Below are 10,361 nucleotides of genomic sequence, written 5' to 3'. Positions count from 1 at the left end.
ACACACACACATCGATGTGTTGGAGGTTTGCATATGTGGGGGATCCAGAACTCCAGTGTGATTAGTATATGGTTTGATTGCAACAATGAGGGATATACTCCCAGTGGTGAGCAGTTTGTACTCATGTTTGCAAAGATCAGCTCTAGTATGTCTGCCCCTGTTGTGGGAAGGTCGGTTACCTGTTCCATAGCCAAAGAATGTCTGATCAATGGGAACCTTAGAGCTTGGGTATTGTGGCTTGTGTAATGCTCACAGTCTATGTTTGGGTAGCTGGCATCACCCAATATGATGGTGTTTGCAGAGTAATCTAAACTCTCCTGTGTCAGCATGAAGGCTCTGTGGGAGTCCTGAGTTTGAGAGGGTGCTGTAAGAGCTCCTCTGTGTCTCTTTCCATGTGGTCCAGGGAGGTACGTCTCAGGTTGTTTGCACCAGCATGGACAATGTCTGCCTCATAGCTGTACTTGCTGTGGAGTGACCTGTGTGCCTGTGTTATGTGGCACATTCTATCACCCAACAGGTAGCTGACTGTGACCCTCACCTTGCTCTGTCTGGAGGCATCACGTCTGTCAACAGCTCATGTCAAGCAAGTGCACACCCCTCATAAATGATGTGGAAACCTTCAAAGGCCCAAGGCCTGTTGAAAATATGGACCAGACTGCAGATACCTGCAGAGAGGCATTCTGTGGACACATTCAGGAATGCATGGATCATGAAGCCACATATGAAAGCATGACCCAATTCTCCAAAGGCAGATGTCCTGGGCGGACACCAGCCATAAACACACTATACAATAGAAGGATGACGCCACTACATGATACAACAACCTCCCAAAATGTGAAGGCACCACTGATGAGTATTGGAAGACAACTACAGGCACCCATATGATTGTCTAAGGCCATCTTTGAGAGAGGATTCCACAAGCCACTGAGGATAATCACAAGGCTGCCTGTAGTTATGTTAGTAACCTGGGTGGTACTACCCAGATATGCCCAGAGGTAATCCAATATGTCACACAAAATATAAAACACACAGACATTGCCATCATCCTAGTGGACAGGTTCAATGCTGCCTTCTCTCCCCACCACACCAAAGGGCAAATATGTCTCGCAGCACAGTGCTTCCCCCCCTGACATCACAGATGCTCAGGTAAGAGATGCCCTTCCCAAAGCAATAAACACTGCATCAATGGGACCAGACAGTGTCCCAGGCTGTGTACTACATGAACCACAAGAAGAGCTACACCCAGACATAACACCACTGTTCAATCCCAGCCTTAATACACGATATGTGGCCAGAGAGTGGCATATAGCAACAGTGGTCCCTCAACATTCAGGTGGTGCCATCACGGATCCTGGACACTACTCGCCCCATATGTCTGACTAGCTTTGTCTGCAAAGCTATGGCAAGGATCATCATGAACCTCACATATCTAGATATTGTGGACCTACAGACATGTCACCATACACAGTTTGGCTTTGTCAATGGTAAATCCTGCCTATCAAACCTGTTTGATTTCTTTGAAACAGTCACCAAGGCCACTGTCAAGGGGTAGGAGGTCCACACAGCCTACCTGGACCTTGCATAAGCCTTGGATACAATACCCCACTTGTGCATTCTAGGGAAGCTCACCAGTGTACATATTAACCCCTATGTCACTATGGGTATTGCACAGTGGCTCAAGGGCAGAACACACATGGTAGAATTGCTGGAGCCATGTCAGCCTCCAACCTGGTACAAGTGGTGTCCCACAAGGCACAGCCCTAGGAGCTGTCATGTTCATTATATATTTGTCATAGGTACAGGCCAACATGGAAGTACTCTGGCTCAGCAAGTCGCAGGTGACTGCAGACCGAACACCATAATCAACTCACCAGCTAACACATACATCCTCCAAAAGGGACTCTTGCAAACACACGACTTGTGCCACAGCCATGGCCTCAACGTGAATGACAGAAAGAGTATAGTCATCCCCTTTGTCAAACACTAAGTGACCACAACGTACCACATATGTGTTAATCCAGTAAGTGTAGACCAAGGAATTATGGACCTTGGGGTACGCAGGTTGATAGCATTCTCCCATTTGACAACAACATGGACAAAGTGGTTAGGTAAGCATGTTATATGGGCCACATCATCATGGGATCCACATGTAGGCCAGGGGAGGACATTGTGCCCCTTTACTCATCCCTCATCATGCCCATAATTGACTATGATGAACCTGTCGGCATGCACCTTACCAGACACCTGCAGCAACTGGAGCTACCACATATGTACCTCGACAAGGGGATCAAAGTGCTCAAACAGATGCCACATACTGACTGGTTAAAGTAGCAGCAGCTCTACTCAGTGACATACTGCCTCTTCATAGGCAATCTGTGCCTGACATAGAAGGCCAGGTCATACCCTCACTTAATGGCCATGCTGCATCTCAGAATATCCAGATCCCACCAGGATACACGCTGGAAATACTTGAACCTCAGGAGTGATATACATAGGACATGGTGGAGGGGCACATTCACAACTCAGAGGCTCCCTTCATTCCTGATTATTATCCCAATAGAGGTTAGGCAGACTGACTCAGTGACTATCTTCAAGAGCGATATTAATGACTGGATGTGACATTGTAGGGTTACCCTGGGTATTACTTATGTGTCACTGTGAGAAAGAGGCACAGTATACTAACCTTGGAAAAGGGCATAGCAAGACAGATTCACAATGCATGTTGAAAGGCACACACATTCTGGCTAGGTGGATACATGCCCTGGGCAGATATCCCTGTACGAACCTATGGACCTATGTCTCTTTTTCACCATTGGCCCTATGTGCTGTCAATCACCAATGTAATCTCAATACTCCGGTAGCATGTGCAAAGGTCAGTTGTCAGTCACCTCTATGGTACAGTTGTGGAATATGTGTTCATGTAGTAATGTCACAGCTGCCACATGTACACAGTCAACCCTATCCCCTACCCATTGATGTACATCACATGTATGAGATGGAAACACATGGCCAAACTGTAACAACAACATACAAGTCAGTCAGATGCATGGACACATATGACTCAGTCATTGTCCATGCCACCACAGCTGATGTGGGATGTCGCTCACTGGGATACATGATAGGGAACATGGAAGGGATCACTGAGCAAGTGACACAGGCTGGTAGACCCCTGACCTTGGTTGGCATCAGACCCTCACCAGGGATTCCGACAAATTACTGAATGCTAATGAATAAGTGTAGCTACAACACCCTAGCTGAATGATTCTTAGCATGCAGTCACTGCATTGCTATGGAATACTGTCTTACCACTCCCACAACAGGTGAGAACATGCAGCTCCTGTACATCAACAACATGTAGACTTTATGCCCCAGACCAGGTGTGCATCCCTCACTACTAGGCTGATAGCATCTACATCTCACACTGTATATACACATCCCACATGCAGCATCTGCACAGAAGACCACGGTCATAATGTTACCCTGTGCAAATACCATGTATTCACATGTGGCAGGCATCACACATGGTAACTATTGAAAGTCACAGGTACATATGTGTATTTGGCACACACATACATCATGTGTTCATTGCCATAACCGGTGTAATCAATGTCATGCATTATTGTGAGGGACAACCCACACACATGGGCATTCTGTGTGCGCACAACACACATGGCATGTCTGTAATCAAAAGCCATACATAATTGTGATATCGTTTAGAAAAGGGTATGTGCATCCTGTAGTGTGTTTTCCCAGTTGCCAAAAGGGATATATCAATCATACACACTTACCCCCCTTTACACATACTTGCCACCTGCTGGATTCAAACCCCTACCTAACTATGTTAAGACGCTAGAGACGGACGCATTAGCGCAGCGTGCTATTCGCATTTCTGGGGGATTGCCTTTCCCCTGATATACTTATAGGGTGCTGACATCATCAGAGTTTAGAAAGTGGAATGATCATCCTGTGGTGTGTTTTCCCAGTTGCCAAAAGGGATGTTTCTTTCATACACACTTACCCCCTTTCACACACACACTTGCCACCTGTTGGATTCAAACCCCTACCTAACTATGTTAAGACACTAGAGACGGATGCATTAGCACAGCGCGCTATTCGCATTACTGGGGGATTTCCTTTCCCCTGATATACTTATAGGGTGCTGACATCATCAGAGTTTAGAAAGTGGAATGATCATCCTGTGGTGTGTTTTCCCAGTTGCCAAAAGAGGTGTTTCTTTCATACACACTTACCCCTTGTTAGATTCAAACCCCTACCTAACTATGTTAAGACACTAGAGACGGACGCATTAACACAGTGCGTTATTCGCATTATTGGGGGATTTCCTTTCCCCTGATATACTTATAGGGTGCTGACATCATCAGAGTTTAGAAAGTGGAATGATCATCCTGTGGTGTGTTTTCCCAGTTGCCAAAAGGGTTTTTTTTTTCATACACACTTACACCCCTTCACACCTGCTGGATTCAAACCCCTACCTAACTATGTTATGACACTAGAGATGGACGCATTAGCGCAGTGCGCTATTCGCATTACTGGGGGACTTCTTTTCCCCTGATATACTTATAGGGTGCTGACATCATCAGAGTTTAGAAAGTGGAATGATCATCCTGTGGTGTGTTTTCCCAGTTGCCAAAAGGGGTGTTTCTTTCATACACACACACTTACCCCCCTTCACACACACTTGCCACCTGCTGGATTCAAACCCCTACCTAACTATGTTATGACACTAGAGACGGACGCATTAGCGCAGTGTGCTATTTGTATTACTGGGGGATTTCCTTTCCCCTGATATACTTATAGGGTGCTGACATCATCAGAGTTTAGAAAGTGGAATGATCATCCTGTGGTGTGTTTTCCCAGTTGCCAAAAGGGATGTTTCTTTCATACGCACTTACCCCCCTTCACACACACTTTCCACCTGCTGGATTTAAACCCCTACCTAACTATGTTATGACACTACAGACGGACGCATTAGCACGGTGCGCTATTCGGATTACTGAGCGAATCCTTTTCTCCAATATACTTATAGGGTGATGACATCATCAGAGTCTAGAAAGTGGAATGATCATCCTCTGGTGTGTTTTCCCAGTTGCCAAAAGGGATGTTTTTTTTATACACACTTACCCCCCTTTATACACACTTGCTGGATTCAAACCCCTACCTAACTATGTTTTGACACTACAGACGGACGCATTAGCACGGCACGCTATTCGGATTATTGAGAGAATCCTTTTCTCCAATATACTTATAGGGTGCTTACATGATCAGTGTCTAGAAAGGGGGATGAGCATCCTCTGGTGTGTTTTCACATTTGCTAGGGGTAACATTTGGACCAAGTGTGTGAGCATGCCCAGTTCAGCCTTCCCATGGCATGTTGTGTGAAAGATGTCTCATTTATCTAAGTGTGTGAGCATGCCCAGTGTGGGCTTTACATATGTTGAACTCTGCAGCCCATCACATTTGTGGATGAGTGTGACCTTCAACAAATACCTCCAGTTTATGGTTGTGTGTTCTGTGCCATGTTGTGTAGTTACTGTCCGAATGCTTTTGTGTGAACAAAACAGGGAGTATACTGTGCCTGCAGGTTTTGCATGGGATACTTTGCACACAATTGTCAACATCCGTTCATACTGACCTAACACTGTAGCACTGTCTAGTGTAGTGTTTCAGTACTTTCACTGTGGTGGTCAGTATCCTGGGCTTTAGTCCTATCACTGCTTTACATTTCCATAGTGTGCACAACAGCCTGGTTAGGGTCCAGTTGTGCACATCTGCACAAAGGCAGTGCCTCTACAGACCCTGTTAATTGCTGCCCCATAAGCTTAACAAGTGTAGTCTGCAAATCTATGGAGAGGATCATAATTGAGCTCATAAATAAAGATATAGGGGACATGCAGACATTGTACCCATCCCATTTTGGCTTGGTCAGGGGCAGATCATGCCTTTTGTACTGGGTTGACATATTCAAATTGGTCACTTAGGCCATTGTTGGGGAAAGGCAGTCCATACAGCCTACCTTGGCCTTGCAAACACTTTCAACACAATACCCCACTCAGGTATTGTGGAAAACCCTAACAACTGAAATGTAAACCCATATGTCACAAGATGGGTTGCAAACTGGCTTAAGGACGGGACCCACAGGGTTAGAGTTGCTGGCACTATGTTAGACTCCAGGCTGGTCACAGGTGGTGTCACACAGGGCTCAGTCCTTGGCCCCATTGTTTGTCATGTACTTCCCAGAAGTACAGGCCAACATGGGAGGACTTTGGATGACAATGTTAGCAGATGACTGCACACTGGGCACCATAGTGGACAGTGCATCACACACAGATATCCTTCAGAAGGGACTCACAGTAACTGATAGCTGGTGCCAGGGCCATGGCCTGAAGTCAAAGTGCACAACATGTGTAGACATACCCTTCAGGAAAAGCAAGGTGACCCCAAGCTACCATATAGGTGGCAATCCTCTAAGCACAGAGGAGGTTATCATGGACCTGGGGACCCAGGTTGACAGTCGCCGTTCTTCTGAGACTCACATTGCTAAAGTGGCTAGGAAGACCTTCTACATTGCCCACCTGATCAGGATGGGATTCACATCCAGATCTAGTGGGTCATTGTTCCCTGTACTCTTCACTTATCAGACCGGTGATCGAGTCGAATGCCCTATTCTGGCTGTATCTCACCCAACATCTGCAGCAATTGGAGACACCCTGACTGTCCTCACCTAAAGGATCAAGGAACCCCAACAGCTGTCATATGCTGCCAGATTGAAGACACTCACACTCTATTCACTCACATACCGTCTGCTTAGAGGTGACATGTGCCTGACATGCGAGGCCATGTCCAAACAGAGATTAAAGGACATGCTCCACCTCAGACTCAGAAGATCCACCTGAACCACTAGTGCAGGTGACTTACACCTTAGCAGGGATGTATGTTGGACATGTTGGAGGGATGGAGTTATCACCGGAGACTCCCTATGCTGTGGAATACAATCCTGGTCCATTTGAGGCAGAGCACCTTGCTGGCTGTGTTCAAGAGGTATCTTGACCTAATGCTAGTCAGAGAATGTGTTTGTCCATCAACACATTGTGTTTAGTTTGCCATGTCATATGTCTTGTTTAGTATACTGTGCCTCTGTCTACCTGTGACATAACATTGATACCCAGGGTAAACCTCCCATCTCCCATCCACTCATTAGGATTCCTGTTGAGGGACTCAACCAGTGTCTCTATGGACAACCTGTACTGGTAGTTTACTCATGTGTGGGGTGGCTTCTGTGTTTTGGATAATGCAGTACAGCCTGTCCTATATATGTCAGTGCTGGGGTTCAGGTCCCTCATGTGCATAGCTCCCTGCCATTCAGATTGTACAAGGTGCAGCATGTGCATTGATTCCAGCTCGGACATGGCTTTCTACATCAGGCACAGCTTGCATCTGGGTGGACAGCATGGCAGTGTGTGGAGCTGCACTCTGTTTAATCAGACTACACATTACATGTGTTCCAGCTCTGTCATACTCCTGGTGAGGTACTGTTGTGGACTTTACAGGTGCTGGATGTGTGTGCATGAGGTACACCCACAGGGGCTGTTGTGGTCATTTCTAATGCTGATGAAAGATAACTGCAGAACCAGAATGACCTCCCCTTAGCTAGATGTCAGACAGCATGGACCATACAATCACAACTGAAAACAGGACCCTCTCCACAAAGGGAAAGTGTCCTGTCTGGTGGACCCCAGCCATAAACAAACTGTATGACAGATGAGGGTTACTAATGCAAGACAGAGCTACATCTCCAAAAGGGAAGACAGCTGTGATCAGCACTAGTAGAAAGCTACATTATCTCATAAAGACATGCAAGGTCAACTTGGGGACATAAATCACCAAAGACAATGAAGGTAACCACACTGCTTTCTTCAGTTATGTCAGACACCTGGTTGTGAACCCTCGGATATGCTCAGAGTTGGTACACAACAACATATATTCCAGTGACCTGACAGATATTGGCAACATTCCGGACAGCTTCAGTGCGATTTATCCCTCCCTCACCCCCAAAACAAGATAGTTATCACTGCTGTATGTAACCTCACTGTCATCTTGGATGTCCATGTGAGAGCCACACTCAGCAAAGACAAGTACACAGCATCCATGGGACCTGCTGGTATCTCCAGTTGCATGCTATGTGAACTCCAGAAGGGGCTGGACCCATATATACAACTGCTATTTAACCTTAGTCTTGCTACAGGATATGTACCTGAACACTGGCATACGGCAACAGTGGTCCCACTCCACAAAGGAGATGCCTCCACAGACCATGGCAACTACCACCACACAGGCTTAACCAGCCTTGTCTGCAAAGATATGGGAGGAGTCATGGAGCTCTTACACAGACACATTACTGACCTACGGACCCTTGTTCCCACCTAGTTCAGCTTTGTACAGGGCAGATCCTGCCTTTTGCACCTTTGCACCCGAAAAGTACCTATCATGAAGATCAGGGTTCTTCAACACATGTCATATGCTTCCAGAATAGAGGAAGTCCAGCTTTGTTCAGTGTCATACCGCATACTTACAGGTGACCTATGCCTGACATACAAGACCATGTCCAATCAGGATTTGGTGGACATGCTCCACTGCAAGCAATCCAAATCCATCAGAGCCATGAGAGCTGAGTATTTGAACCTCAGCACATACATGTATAGGACATGCTGGAGGGACAGAGTCATAACTCAGAGGCATCTCACACTCTAGCAGAGTATCCCAGTTCATGTTTGACAGAGTCCCTCACTGACTCTCTTCAGGAGACATCTGGACAACTGCATATGAGACGGAGGCACAGACTAGACAGAGACACAGTCATGTTATTCAATTACGTAGGGGGGTCATAATGTGTCACTACTAAGTCAGAGGCACAATATTCAGAATCTATTCTGTACACTTATTACCACTATAAGGGGTGGCAATAGCCACATCACTATGGCTAGGCTTATACATGCACTAGGGCAGATAGCCTAGTAGTACACTATGACACTATGAAACACCGGTGTATGTGTAGCTATTGTCAATCAAACAGTATGATGTGGCTTGGGGGGGCTTGATATCTCCCTGTATTCCAACATTGTTTTGTCTATTCCTTCTAGCATGTCTAGGGATCAGTTGCTAGTGTCCTCTCCTGCTCAGCTGGTGAACCTGGGAATATTGAGGCACTGTTACACTTGCCTCATGTACACTGACAACCCTCTCCTTCTGCCATAAAACACACATACATGTGAGAGATGCAACTATATAGCCAAAGTGGAGGCTGAGCTCTCTCAACATAGGACTAGCAAGACCAGAGAGCAGGTGAAGGTAACCACACACACATCTTTAATCCAGTCTCACATGGCACTGTCACAACTTAAGATCATACACATAGACACACAGAGACACTCTCGGAGGCTCTGATCAGAAGTCTACCAGAATGGCAGTGGCCACCACAGCAGACACTCACACAACTGCCTCCACAGGGCACAGCACATGCAACACATTGACCACAGAGTCGGTGTGCCAGACAGTCACAGCCCTTAAGGCCAAACACAATGCCAGACACACTTGTCATAGGTGACTCCATAGTCAGACACACTGATGTCCCACTCACCAGATCAGGTACAGAGGAGGTCACAGTAAGCTGCCTATCGGGCACTGGAATCCACCACATAATGCAAGCACTCAGGTCACTAAACTGCAAGTACAGGTCTGACCCAGTCATAATCCATGCTGGTGTGAACGACCTGAGATGTACCTCCCTGGACTACATGGAAAGAGACATAGAGGATCCCTCTGATTATGTAGGCCAGGCAGGTATGACCCTGACCTTCGGCAGTATCCTACCTTCACCAAGTATGATGCCACATAAACAGAGACAAGATGATCAGCTGTAGTATTTTGCTTAGACTATGGTGTCATTCTAAGGGCGTCCAATGTCTGTCTGCCTGGGATGACATGCTGGACAGGCCACGGTGATTTGCAAGGGACGGCTTGCACCTGTCACCCCTGGGCTTCCGGATTTCAGATGATGCTCTTGCCACCCCATTGTGCCTATTTTATGCAAGATTCAGATTCTACACCTACCACCCTAGAACACAGTAAAGGAAAGACACTAAGGGTAATGCTGCTCAATGCCCAAGGTCTCAACCTCAAGCTGCACACACTCTATGCCCTTCTCAGTATGTAGCACATTGATGTCTGTGCTGTGCCTGAAACCTGGATCACAGCTTCTGACAGCACCCCGGCACTATCGGGTGTTACCTCATATCATGCATTCCGGCACCAGCATCCCGACAACACCAAGAAGGATGGTGGGT

Source organism: Protopterus annectens, chromosome 1.part2 (assembly GCF_019279795.1).
Source record: "Protopterus annectens isolate FY-2018-M chromosome 1.part2, PAN1.0, whole genome shotgun sequence".
Classification (NCBI taxonomy): Eukaryota; Metazoa; Chordata; order Ceratodontiformes; family Protopteridae; genus Protopterus; species Protopterus annectens.
The sequence above is the reverse complement of the archived record's forward strand: the minus strand, read 5'-3'. Positions refer to the sequence as shown.